Genomic DNA, 14,469 nt, shown 5'->3' with positions numbered 1-14,469 from the left:
ATCCCCCCAGGTCCTCTTCCTCCCTCTCAGAAATCCTGCAGGGTTTGTCTTATGCTCATGCGTTTTCATGAGTCTCTTACCTTCTCAGTGACACAGTCACTTCCTTACTGGCAGAGACTGTCTTTTATACTCTTTCTGGTTGTCATTGGCAGACAGAAACATCAAATGTCCTCATTCAGGGTGACCGCCACAGTCTGCCCTCGCAGCTCATTAGTGAGATAATTCTTGTAAAATATTGACAAACCATGTAATTAAGAGCTTACTATTCGCACATCAAACAACTCTTCCCTTAAACTAGAATATTTCTTTGAATAGCAGCTCCCCGGCTGCATTTATCTACTCGTGTGGCTCATTGGCTATTTGGCAGATAAATTTCAAAATACCAGCTATGACCCAGCACAGTTGAAGAACAGAATGAAACGAAGAGAAAGTATTTCTGGAAGCATATTATTTATTCAGAGAAATTCTCCAGGAGTGTATTTGTTTCAAGAAGTGCTTAATATATTAATAGGCATCATCTCAATTTACTTACTTTCTTAAACAATTCTGTGAGCTTAGCAGTGATTTCCACATGGGAGAAGGGAGGAGATTGAAATTCAGAGCAATTTGCCCAAGTTTACTGAACTGGTGAGTGACTGAGCTGGAATTGGCACCAAAGTCTTCCTCAAAACCTGTGTCTCCTCATTCCACTGCGTCTTAGTCTGTTTGCTAAGTGGGAGGCTTGTCCTTGCTTCTAATTAAACTTCTACTGTAATTTCATTATGGCTTTTGCCCTAAGGGACCTCTTATTAGTTGCCCGTAGAGTTTCAGTAGTACTCAAAATAATAGAGCATCAGAGTGGATTTAGAGTGTTAGACTTGCTGGGTTTGAGCCGAGACTCTGCTTGGTACCTCTGTAGACAGCTGTTGGTCCCTGGGAGAAGGGGCGTAACAGCTGTCTAACCTTGCAAGACTTGGCCTGGGTATCACACACATGCAACACCTTACCAGAGGGCGCTGGCACACAGTAGGTGCTTCCTGGAAACGTGGGCTTTGTTCCTGCTGTATAGCAGACTTGAGTTGTGCATGACTATTGGGCTGGGGCGGGTTCAAGGACAGTTGGGAAGGGCAGGAAATGACTGGGTGGAAACCCAGCAGATTCTTCCACACTGCCCCTTCCTCCGGCCCCTGTCCTCCCTCCCTCTCTCTCCACTATTTTCCTGTCCTTGTCATTTTTTCCTTTTGTTGTCCGAGAGAATTTCTGCATTAGGGGACCAGTCGGTTCCCTAGCAAGTCTTAGAACTCCCAGGTCTCATGCCTGATGACTCATGGCCTGCCCTGCGTGGCTGGGAGAGAAGCTGCCATCTCCAGGTGGCAACTGCCTGTCACCAGGGGAAGCTGGCCGAGATTGTTCCGGCCCACAGAAGCACCAAGCCCTGTCTTTTTCACCACAAGAGGGCTTTTTAGTCAAATGGCAATGGCACCTTAGTTGCAAAGCTACCTGCCCTGAGCAGCAGAACCTCAACTCTAAAGTGGGGACAGGTGTTCTTGCCAGGAAGGTGGTTGTGAGACACATGACAGATACTCGGCACAGACACCAGGAGTCCCGTGTCTTCTAACTGCCCGTCCTCTCCTGCTGCCTGGAGGGTGATGGCATCTCCAGCAGTTGTGCAAGATGTCAGTTTCACTCCCAGAAACGAGAGCCCAGGTTCATTCGGGAAACACGTCTCCATCCACACGACACCCTTCAGTCCTGTGCTTCTTTCCTTTCTCTGCTTGCCTCTTAGATTTTTCTCTATCCTGGTTTGGGGACATTGAGGGTTCTCCAGGGATGGGATGGCAAGGTTTTGCTTTCTTGTGACTCTGTCTATGCTCATTTGCAGACATTATTTGTCTTGGTTAAAATTCTGATTAAATGGCTAAACACTTAAAAACCCGCTCGATTGAATCTGTAGAATGCTTCGCAGACCCAGTTCCACACAGTGGACTTTCTCTGCCTCGGCATGACGGAGCTGTCCTGCGCATTGTAGGATGGCTGACTGTATCCCTGGCCTCTGCCTGGTAGTTGACCACCATCCTGCACTTGTGATGACCAAAAATGTCTCCAGACACTGCCAGCTGTCCCCCGGGGGCAGAGTCATCCCCACTGGAGAACCACTGTACCGCCATCCCCAGCAAGCCCTCCCAGCATCTCTCACTGACCCCTTGTCTTTGAGCCATTGCCACATTTATGTCACTAGGTCAAGGACAGCCTTCCCCAGCTCTTTGCAGCAGATGGCAAAGAAAGATTGTGTAGCCTTTTCCCAGAGTATTGTGCATCTCAAAGGAAGGATGAGTCATCAGATTTGAGCCAAGTGGTCCTTTCCTCAGTGCAGAATGGGCTGGAGGAATTTTAATTATTGAAAGGTTGAGAGAAGGATAAATATCTTGCTATTATTTCCTTGACCACACTTCCTTCAGAGTTTGTAATTTCCCGCCCCTAATAAGTGTTGTAGAACCACAGATGTCCATATAGATTGTGTGGTCTTTCAAACAGCTTTTGCATTTAAATTTTACTGCTGCCTGAGGGAGTGGACAGAAACTGGTATAAGTTCCAAAATAACAGTGGCAATCATGACGGACATTAGAAATGAGGAGAATGCCACAAAAATGATAACTTTGAGAGAATGCATGTGTTAGCCAGATTTAGTCATTTCACAAGGAAGTGTTTGGAATTTTTTTCAGATTTGGGAATATTTGCATTATATACTTACTGGTCGAACATCCCTAATCCCAAAATCTGTTCCAATGAGCATTTCCTTTGAGTACAAGGTACCTTTTGTGAGTACCAAAAAGCCCTTTCGGAATCACCAGCTCTCCTGCCTCTGCAGGCACAGCCTCCGGGATGGTCTGTTGTCATGGTCCCACCGTGCCATGTGGGCTCAGCCCGGAAGGGGCAGAAAGGCCTCAGGCTGCGTGAGCCTCAGTGGACAGTTCTGGATTCTTCGGTGCTACTTGGGGGCCTGTCCTGGTGGTTCCGGGAACAGAGAGCTTCATTCTGCACATTGGGTTTTGATCTCCATCCTCCGTCTCTTTCCTTGAGCAGGAAAGTTATTTCAGCCTCTTACTTAGTCCAGGCTCATACGAAATTTCAAAACAGTATTAACGTCAAAGGAAAATTAACTGAGCTGTAGTTTGGCTTTTCAATTTAGAAATGCCCTCTTTCTAAGATTTGCATTCCTCCCACCTGTCGGCCTGGAGTTGCCCGTACTGTTCCCTAAGAGCCTAACCAGCCCAATGGGCTCGATTCTTAGTGAAGTTATTGGTTGAAGTTAGGAGACTTAACATAGATCCCTGACTGCTTCGAGCCTCCCAGTAATAACGGTGACTCCGGGCCTTCTCCTGGGATGCAGCACTGTGGCACCTGTGGGAGTGGTCGGGGCTCATCTGGTTCCTCCTTATTCCCTACAGCTGTTTTAGGCAATCAGAAATGTGCGTAACTTCCACTTAGTATTTCGTCCATTCTTACTACTGGAGAGGAATTCCCATTAATGGAATGGGTCTAGTTGGTTCACTGCCACACCCCCAGTTTCTGGAACTGTACCTGGCCCTCAATACGTAATTGTGAAGAACAGAGAAAAACACATCCACAGGCAAAGCAGCTATGTCAGTTGCCAAAAACCGGGGCAGTATGTCTAATTAAATAAGTCAAAAGACTAGTTTTTAGGGGTCCTGTCAGTGTGTTTAATGGGAAGATCTGACTCCTTTTGATTTGTACGTTGTTCAATGGAATACGTCTGCTGACGTTTTCAGGTTATTGATGCGTGTGTTCCCTGGGTATGCCAGGTAGCTGCTGCTAATAGACAGTCACGTGCCCCACACCGATATTGTGGTCAGTAATGGACCACATATATGAAGGCGGTCCCATGAGATTCACGTGGCACTGCAAACTTCCTATCCCCTAGTGACGTCGTAGCCTTTGTGACGTCATAGTGCAATGTGTTACTCATGTGAGTGTGCGGATGCAGGTGTGAACAAGCTTACTGTGCAGCCAGTTGTAGAAAAGTCTAGCATGTACGGTTATGGACAGTACATAATACATGGCAATGAGAAGAATGACTGTTTCTGGTTTCTGTGTCTACTGTATTATACTTTTTTGTATTATTTATTATTTATTTTTGTGTGTGTGTGTGTGTTGGAGTCTCACTCTTTGTTGCCCAGGCTGGAATGCAGTGGCACGCTCACAGCCACCACAGCCTCGACCTGCTGGGCTTAGGCGATCCTTCCGTCTCAGCCTTCCAAGCAGCTGGAACTACAAACGCACACCACCACGCCCGGCTAGTTTTTGTGATTTCTTGTAAAGACAAGGTCTCACCAAGTTGCTCAGGCTGATCTCAAAGCCCCAGGCTCAGGCAATCCTCTCGCCTCAGCCTCTCAAAGTGCTGGGATTACAGGCTGAGCCACCGCGTCTGGCCAGCATTATTTTAAAATGTACTTTTACTTACTAATAAAAAAGTTTTTAGTAGCAGCATCATTTAAGGGAAAAAAAAGTTAACTGCCCAACAGCCTTAGGCAGGTTCCTGAACAGGTGTTCCAGAAGAAGGCGTGTGATCATAGATGAGGGCTCCATGCATGTCATTGCCCCTGAAGATCTTCCAGGTGGAGGACAGTGATATTGATTATCTTGACCTTGTGGAGACCTAGGCTGGTGTGTGTGTGTGTGTCTGTCTTAGTTTTTAACAAAAAAAGCTTAAAAAGTTAAAAAATTAAAAAAAATTTTAAGTAAAAAAAGCTTATAGAATAAGGATATAAATAAACATATTTTTGGACAGCCGTACAATGTATTTGTGTTTTAAGCTAAGGGATATTATAAAAGAGTCAAAAAGTTTTTTTAAATAATTAAGACATTTATAAGGTAAAAGTTATAGTAAACTAAAGTTAACTTATTATTGAAGAAATAAAAAAATTTTTGTTTTGAAAGCAGGATTTATTGAGAGGACAGAAAAGCTCCCACAGTGGGAGGGGACCCAAGGGGGTTGCCCAAGAAATACATTTAAAAAATAAAGTTAGTGTAGCCAAAGTGTCCAGCATTTATAAAAGTCTATGGTAGTGTAACATCCTAAGCTCTCACATTCACCCACCATCACTCACAGAGTCACCCAGGTCAACTCCCAGTCTTGCAAACTGCATTCATGGTAAGTGCCTCATGTGGTCTACCCATTGTTATTCTTTATACTGTATTTTTACTGTATCTCTTTATGTTTAGATATACAAATGCTTACCATTGTGTTACTGTCGCCGACAGTATTCAGCACATCCATATGCTGTGCAGGTTTGCAGTCTAGGCTATACCGTACTGCTAAGGCGTGTAAGATGCTAGACCGCCTAGGTTTGCGTAAGTCACTCTATGACGTTCACACACTTACAACAATGAAATCACCTAAGAACACGTTTCTCAGAACATATACCCGTCATTAAGTGGCACATAACCTTATTGCAAATATAGCCACGTGGTGTCACATGGTGTTACAACCCCCGTGTGCCCCAGGAAGCCCTCCAAGGGTCGTGTTGGAATGCTGCTTGCTGTATTCATGAAACAAACAAAATTAAATTCTTTAGGTCTGAGCCGTAGCATTTTCGTTACTCTGCTTTTAACAAAGGAATTTTCAAATCTCAGAAATCACAATAAATCAGTCGGAACATTCTTGGATTAAAGAATAGCAGGACTAATGAACATATTTGCTATGCATTCCAATCCCATTAATCCTGATGTTCGTTCTGGATTAACATATGGCACGCCTTTCTTTAGATTTTAAGTTTAGCATTAACTGCTTTCCTACCAAGGCAGGAAACTGTGACCGGATCAGGCATCGCCATGGCAGGCCTCCTAATTCATGCCTAAGAGGCAGGAGGCAGCGGCCCTGCCGTGGAGCAGGTTTTAAGCCTGGCTGTTTGCATCTCGCTGCTTGAAGGGCAGTCATTCCAGCAGTGGTTGGTTCTCAAACCCTATGACTGGGAACTCGCTTACGCTCTTCAAGACTGCAGATAACTCCAAGGAGCTTTTCTTCATGTGGGTTGTCTCTGTCAATCTTTACCAATTAGAAATGGAAACACAGAACAACTTGAAATGATTCTGTACTAATTCACTTAAAAATAACAGTAATGAACACATTTTGTGTTAACATAAGTAATGCATGTGTGAAAAGTAACTATTTTCCAAAACAGAAAAATGCATTGAGAAGCGTGTGTTACATATTTACAAATCTGTTTCATCCAAGGCTGATGGATACTGACAGTTGCCTCTGCATCCGGTCAGTTGTGATGTGTTGGTTTTAGTTGAAATAGATAAAGAAAATATGGCCTCCCAGGTGTGTACCTAGAAAAGGAAGAATACCTTCGTGGCCTTTTCGGATAACTGTAGGTATACTTTTTGGATGCCACACCAGATCATACTGTAAGATCTGACATTGTATCAAGGAGCCCTTTGCACTCTGCAATACACGGGTCTGTTTTCAATCAGCCTTTTACCCATGCGTGATTCTGTTTTACTGAATTATGCAGCTCTTCCAGATGTTGGTACATTTCATCACATATTTTAAAAATATCACATTTATTAATACCACCCACAGTGTCATCAGAAAACAAGTTTTAGGGAGCTGTGGAGATCTGAGCGATGACTGTAAGTTTTCCAAAAGTCTAATTTTTTTTTCCTCAAAAGCTCATATTTTATCATTGGCAAGAAATATTGTTAGTTGATTCTGGATTCTGTTCCTTTCATTCTAGAGTTACATTCCTAAATTACAAATCCCGAGCATGCCTCTTGGCTGTCCCTCCCTCCTCTCAAAAGTCAAGTGCAAAGCCGGGCTCGGTGGCTCAGCCTGTAATCCCGCGCCTTTGGAAGGCTGAAGTGAGTGGATTGCCTGAGCCCGCGGGTTCGAGACCCGCCTGGGCAGGCGAGACCTCATCTCTACAATCAATCAAAAAATTAGCCGGGTGTGGTAGCGCGCGCCTGTAATTCTGGCTACTCGGAAGGCTGAGCGGAAGGATCGCCGGAGCCCAGCAGGTCGAGGCGACAGAGTGAGACTCCAACTGGAAAAAAAAAAAAAATCAAGTGCAGCCACAAGGACTTGGATAACTTTGATCCCAGTCCCCAGCACTTAGTTGCCAGGCCTTTTTCAAACCTCTAAATTATTTTTTTATTAAGTGAAAACAACACAAATTGATTGTCTTACGGTTCTGGAGAGTGGAGAGTTCGAGATGGGGAGAATCTCTTCTTACCTTCTTCTGCTCCTCGAGGGCGGCTGCCTGCCTTCTCTGGGTCTTGGTCCCCTCTCACGTTCACGGTCCCCTTTCACGTTCACGGCCAGCAAGGTTGATGGAGCCATTCCCGCATGGTGTCCATCTGACGCTGGCATGTCTGCTCCCTCTTCTCTCCGATAAGGACCCTCAGGATCATGCCGGGTCCCCGCGGGAGTCACCCTCTCGCGAGGTTGGCTGATCATACCTTCTGCAACCTGAACTCCCCTGACCACATAAGTGACACACTCACAGGTGTCTGGAATCAGGATGCAGACCTCCCTGGGGGCCGTGATTGTCTGCCACACTCAAGTCTCTGTGTTTTCACAGCCAGTTCCTGGTCTCTGGACACTGCTTGCCCCTTCTGTGTGTGGTGAGCGTGTCCCCGAAGCGTCAACTCGGGGCAGAAGCCTCTCCTGGAGTCTCTGACCACTTCCTGTTCCACCAGGTCAGAGGCTGGCGTGTGGACCGCCACCCTGGCACCTACCCGCAGTGGGCACCCGGATGCCATGTCCCTGATGGACCGTGGGCCTGAGCGTACCGACCTCTGTTTCTCTGGTGCTCTCATGACACGTGAGAGAGGACGAAGAAATAGCAGTGTGCTGACAGGGACATTTGACCATTGGGCTGTGTTTTAAACACCATCCAATTAATGTTTGCTTTCTTTGGTGTGCTAATGGCATGACAGTTTGGTAGAACAGTTATTCTTAGAAGCTTGTTGCCAAAATACTTAGAGGTCAGATGCCATGATGACGATAGCGCACTTATCACATGGCCACATGGCTCATGGGAAAAGTGTATTTCTCTAAAGAAAGAGAAAGCAAGTGTGACAAGATGCTGAATATGGGTAAGGGTAGATGAGCAGGTGTTCCTGTGGATTTTGAGGGTTGGGATTTTCGACAGAGAGAGTGAAAAGGGATGCAGTGTCAGTGTAGATTGAGCGTGCGGAAGACATCAGTGGGGGTGAGAATAAGATTCAACTGCGGGAAAGCTGGCTTGCTGCTGTGACGTTCTCAGACTCTAGCTGTTGATCGGCGACTTTCGTCATTTCTGGCGTAATGATAATCCTCTCTGGGTTCACATTAGGCGCCAGTCATATGCAGGCAGCTTCATCAAACCTCTCCACTCCTGGGTGAGAGCAGGAACCTGTGAGTGTAAAAGGTGAGATTTGGAAGCAAAGGGCTTTAAATGCCACGCATCTGAGAGCCTCTTCCCAGCCGGGACTCTGGATGCAGTCACACCCCGCTCACTGTCACTGGCCAGCACCCTTCAATTCCTATCTGGGTCCACAGGCTGCCCCCAGGCTCCCAGGTTCTGCGTTTAGGATGGTGTTGGGTCAGTGTTGGGTTGGGAGACTGCTGGTGTCATGGGCAGGTGTTTGCTCCATGCACGTGTGCCAGCTAACACCTGGAAGAGCACTCCATCACCTGACAGCCGCCCAGACGAGTTGGAGTCCAGGCGTTTCCTGAAGACACCAGCTGAGGTCTTCTGTGGGAATCCTCTGGTCTGGTTGTCCATCTTCTCCCTGAATTTCCTGAGGACCCCCTGGTGCTCAATTCATCCCCGTGGTGGAACCCATTGCTTCCTGCCATTCACCCCATCTTTAGTTGGTGTTTTAGTGGGGTGTTCTCCCAGGCCTCCTTGTACCAGCCTCAGAATTGGGGCTCCTGGGGTCCCAGCGGAATGCATCTGATGGCTCTTTTTTGCCTTTTAGGAACCTGAAGCTCCTCTTGGAGACTCCCTGAGACATCTTTGCTCCAGAATCCCGGCAGTCCTTGGGTGAGAAAGTGCTACACTCTCACATCGAGTTCCAGGTACAGTCTGTCCGGCTTGCCCTGTGGCATGAGGGTTTTCTCTTCTGTGCAGTGTGTTATTTATTTGGACCTTTTGTTCTCCAGTTAAGTCGGCGATTGACATTTTTTTTTGAGTCGGAATCTCACTTCGTCAGCCAGGCTGGAGTGCAGTGGCACGCTCATGGCCACCGCAGCTTCGACCTGCTGGGCTCAGGTGATCCTTCTGCCGGCTTCCAAGTAGCTGGAATCACAGGCACACACCACGACGCCCAGCTAATTTTTTGATTGTAGGGACGAAATCTCGCCAAATTGCCCAGGCTGGTCTCAAACCTGTGGGCTCAGGCAGTCCTTTCTTCTCTGCCTTCCAAAGTGCTGGGATTACAGGCATGAGCCACCATGCCTGGCCGGCGGTTGAATTTTTAAGTTAACTGTCAACTATAACCCTATGTCACCTTTCTAAAATTCCTAACTCCTATATTTTTTTAGAATCATCTAGCCAGCTATTCGGGCCCCCCTGACTCAGCAGAAAATAGGTTTGTCTTTTCACTCTAGTGTGCTGCTTAAATTCCATCATTTCCTTCCAACAGAACTCTGGCTATCCTACTGCTGGCAGGGCCATCTTCCCTGAGGCCTGATCACCAGGGCATGCTGTGAGAAGGGATCAGCCTGAAGCTGTCCCGTGTCATTCCTGGTGTAGACGCTGGGTACTGTGTCATCGTGGGCGCTGGCAGGCAGTGCCTTCACCTCCGGGGACTTTTGTTTCTCAAGTCAAGGGCTGGTTCCCACTTCCTTCCTGTCCTAGAACTCCTCATCGTGCTCTTATTTCTCTCACTCTTCTTCTTGCTTCAACTTCTTACCATTTTACTTGAAATTCTACCATAGCTTGTGCTTGGGTTTAGATGCCGAACCCGTCTGCTGGAGGGCAGTGCATTCCAGGTTGTTCTGAGGGGGTTGAAGAGCCAGGTGGGGGACGGTCAAGGCTCACCAGTGAGACTGTCGTCCACCTCTCTTCAAATAAGAGTGACTGTGACTCTTATTTGATTCTTATATACAACGTCACTGGGGAAAAAGGCTTCCACCGTGAAAATACTTTATTGCTCTAGTACTTTTTCCACTAAACTAAAAATGTTTACTGAGTATGGAGACTTCATCATTCTCGTTGCCATTTTATTTGTCATAGACAACAGAAGTACAGTTCTTTTTTTTCTGTTGAGAGAGAGAGTGTGTGTGTGAGTTTGTGCCTGTGTTTGTATGGTGAACCTCACCTGACTCTCCCCTCCCTTTCACATTCTTGCAGACCTCTGAGGCCATTAGTATTCTGAATCCCGAGCCTATAGCTATATTAAGAATGTACACATAATCAGGATCAGCCGCCAACCCTGAGTTCTTCATCAGAAGGACTTTGCAGCGATACAGCCAGCGACCTTTGCCACGTGTAAGCAACTCTGAGCGGCCCGCCTTGAAGTGGGAATTAAGATGGAGGGAGGAGGGGCAGCCCGGAAGCTCCTGGTTCCCAGGGAGGATTAGGCACCTTGTTTATGAGGCTGTTGCAACCTTGTAAACGTCAGGAACAGAGGTGCAGAATCACCAGGTGCACCTTCCCACAGACAGCGGGTAGAATTAGCTGCGGGCCAGCAGGGAAGTGGGAGGCCCTTCTGCACAGGCCAGGAGCCATTGCAAATGTGCCGGGTGTGTGATCCTTCTCGATTTAGGTGCTTAATTAGCACAATTGCTTAAATTAGAGCAAGTTCATTCTGCATTCACCTTCTTCTGCTGTCTTCACAGGCTATTTTAGAACAGCTTCCTGTGTTACCTAACACGGGGCTGAGTGTGGACCTCTGGGTGCGTAGCTTAAGTCAGACTGATCCGTTTCTTGGGCCAGGCAGGGCCGTGTGGAGGTGAGCGGGGAAGCCCTCGGGTGGTGCTGGGGCAAGGTCCGAACTATGTCTGATTTCTGGGAAGTCACAGCCTACTGGGCATTGCTGTGACCTCACCCCTTCTTGGGAGGGGGGAGAGTATCAGGCAGGTGTCAGAGGGTCACTGAGGTGGTCACATAGGTGGTGCATCTCCTAGAGCAGGGGCCCCCAACCCCTGGACCACAGGCTGGTACCAGTTCGTGGCCTGTTCGGAACCGGCCACACAGCAGGAGGTGAGCGGCAAGTGAGCCAAGCTTCATCTGTATTTACAGCCGCTACCCATTGCTTGCATTACCGCCTGAGCTCCGCCTTCTGTCAGATCAGAGGTGGCATTAGATTGTCATAGGAGCGCAAACTCTATTGTGAACTGCTCACGAGAGGGATCTAGCTTGCGCACTCCTTATGAGAATCGAATGCCTGATCATCTGCGGTGGAGCTGAGGCAGTGATGCTAGCTCTGGGGAGCGGCTGCAAATACAGATTAACATGAGCAGAGAGGTTGGACTGCACATTCTCCCCCGCTCCACCCCACCATCCGTGGAAAAATTGTCTTCCACAAGCCGGGCTCGGTGGCTCAGCCTGTAATCCTGCGCCTTTGGGAGGCTGAGGTGAGTGGATTGCCTGAGCCTGCGGGTTCGAGACCTGCCTGGGCAGTGAGACCTCATCTCTACAATAAATCAAAAAATCAGCTGGGCGTGGTAGCGCATGCCTGTAATTCCGGCTACTTGGAAGGCTGAGGTGGAAGGATCGCTGGAGCCCAGCAGGTCGGGGCTGCAGTGGCCGGGAGCGGCCACTGCACTCCAGTCTGGACGACAGAGTGAGACTCCAACTCAAAAAAAAAAAAAATTGTCTTCCACAGTGCTGGTCCCTGATACCAAAAAGGTTGGGGACTGCTGTCCTCGAGGCCTTTTGGCCCTTTGTTTGATAGTTTGTTGGTTTATCAGTCTTCTCCCACCATGAGGGCAAGGAGCATCCTCTCTTCTGTTTCTCGCTGCTGCCTCAGCACCTGGAAGGACAGAGGACAAACAGTAGGTGCATAATAGGTGTTTACCGCTTGGGTGGGTGGTTGTGAACTGTTGCTTGCTTTCTTCTTCCCTTCCAGGCCATGTGCCCTGAGGACAGGGGCAGTGTACGGTTCATCTTGTAACTCCTGCAACTTCTAGAGCAGTGGCCCAGGGTAGACACACAATCTTTGAAAAATGGAGTGACAGAGGCTTAAATTATGCCATTTTTTTCCAGAAGGAGGAGATTACTTTCAAGTCATTCAGGCCTAATCAAGAAAGAATAGTTTCAGGTAAAGTAAGGGTTATCCTAACCACTGAAGCAGAGTATTAAAGAAAGATGGGGGCTCTGGTTCTTATTGCCTCAAGGATTTAACGAGAAAATGAAACCAAACTCACTTGTCATCACATTAGGAGCGTTCAGACCATATATTAGTCACCTATTGCCAAGGCTTAAGACAACACACATCTTATTTTGTCAAAGTTCCTGTGGATCAGGAGTTATAGCATGGCTTAGCTAAGGCCTGTGCTTAGGGCTTTACAAGGCTGCAGTCGGAGTGCTGACCGGTGCTTGGTTCTCACCTGGAGGCTCGACTGGGGAAGTATCTTCTTCCAAGCTCCCTCAGGTTGTCGGCCAAATCTATCTCCTGTGGTTGTAGAACTGGGGGTCTTGGCCTCTAGCTGACCTACCTGGAGACTGTCCTCCACACCCAGAGGCCACTTGTAGCTCCTAGAGGCCGCCTACAATTCCCAGATGCTGCCTGTGGCTCCCAGAGGCCACCGGCAGCTCCCAGAGGCCACCCACAGCTCCCAGAGGCTGTCCATAGCTCCGAGAGGATGCCTGCAGCTTCCAGACATTTCCAGAGGCTGCCCACAGCTCCTAGGGGTCGGCTGTAGCTCCCAGGGATTCCCAGAGGCCACCCATAGCTCCCAGAGGCCACCTATAGCTCCCAGAGGCCGCCCGTAGTTCTCAGAGGCCGCCTACAACTTCCAGAGACCACCCTCAGCTCTCAGAGGCTGCCTACAGCTGTTTGCCACGCGGACTCGTCCAGCACAAATCACCTTATTTTGTTCTTGAAAGGTGGGCTTGAGAGTGGTTTCCACCTGCTGTCTATTTTCATAAGAAATGATTTTGCCGCTTTCTTTTTTCCATAGTGGCCCACTCTTTTAGATCTACTGGAGGGTCACAGCTCCACGGCCCTTTTACCCTCACAGCTGACACGGATGCCCTGTGCTGTCACCCACCCTTCTGGCTAGCGGGTGGCCCAAGTGCTCAGTCCTAGTTAGGAGCATGATGGGATGAGGGGCTTTCTGTGACCTGCCTTGGAGTTTATCTGTGGTTTTGTCACATTGTTTGTATAGGAAAATGTGGTCCCGGATCTCAAATGACTGGCTTATCGGTGAACTTCCATCAGGAGAGAGGTCTTGACTGTGGGTGCCTCTGTGGCAGCAGGATCTGTATTTTGGGGGGCTTAAGTCAAAATTTCTATGTTTAGCCTTTAAGAACTCCTTAGAAAAATAGTCAGCGTCATCTGTGCTGTCTCTCTCCTCATTCTCTGAAGATGTGGCGTCTAATTATCATACAGCAGTGACCCAAGAAGGGGGAGTTTTGATTATTCATGGTCTGGAACATTGAGTTGAATGTTGGCATATTGAGAGGTTCTGGGGTCAAGCTTGGGCGGCATTCGGAGTGACCGTCTGTGGTCATGGGCTCCCAAGTCTCCCATGAAAGTAAGGCAGATGGTGTGCCTATGACAAAGAATAGCACAGGGCCCATGTGACTTGCTAAGAGCCCCTTCCCACTCAGCCCCCTCAGGCAGTAGGAAGTAATTTCATCGGTCCAGCATCCTGGGCTGCCTTGTCCATCTCCGGCCCCGGGTGCTGGCCTCTCTAGGGCTTTGATCATTCAAGCAAGCATGCTGGCGACTGGCCATTCACTTCTGGTTACCTCGAAAGGATTTCAGGCAAATCAAATCACATTCTTCTCTCTGATAGAGGCTGTTCTGTGAGCATCTACCAGGGCGTCCGCTCTAGGTACGTTATGTAACGAGAAAATCTCATGGTTGGCAAGGTATGGCGGGCCATTGATGACTGAATACAGGCAAGGTGGTAAACCAGGCCAGGGGGCTGTGACGTTTGTTTAGGTTAGAGATGCTTCTCCTTCTAGAGTATCTGAAATTCTGGCCACCAGCGGAGACATGTGGTTGTGATCAGGGCAGGAAGATCTGTCATAAAACATGGCATTTCCTGCTAGGAATCACTGGTGCATGACATGAGCCAGGTTGATAATTCCCTTGGTAACTGTAGGCGTGTGTGTTACCTGTGTGTCCAGGCTCTTTGAGAATAAAACAGAGACAGGGAGCACGCAGCAGGGCAATACGAAAGGTCATAGCATTTGCTTGTTCTGAGCTGGTTTATGAGCTGGATTAAAATATCATGCTCAAAAGCGGACATATTGATTTCCTATCTGAAAGGAAGAGGTTGAGCCTCGAGCAATCGGAAGTCTT

At 48.0% G+C, this 14,469-nt stretch overlaps 1 protein-coding gene across 1 annotated transcript in view; it reads left to right on the top strand.

The window, feature by feature from the left end:
• SLC7A1 (solute carrier family 7 member 1) overlaps positions 1 to 14,469 on the top strand; it is an 82,635-nt gene that overhangs the window by 34,525 nt on the left and 33,641 nt on the right. The window contains exon 2 of the mRNA XM_008059897.1: positions 8,968 to 9,067. The gene's annotated coding sequence lies outside the window, so the exon portion shown is untranslated. The remainder of the gene's footprint in view (positions 1 to 8,967; positions 9,068 to 14,469) is intronic.

The sequence above is a fragment of the Carlito syrichta genome, unplaced genomic scaffold (assembly GCF_000164805.1).
Source record: "Carlito syrichta isolate Samal-C Ts95f unplaced genomic scaffold, Tarsius_syrichta-2.0.1 Scaffold304427, whole genome shotgun sequence".
NCBI lineage: Eukaryota > Metazoa > Chordata > Mammalia > Primates > Tarsiidae > Carlito > Carlito syrichta.
This window is presented reverse-complemented; position numbering and strand designations above follow the sequence as displayed.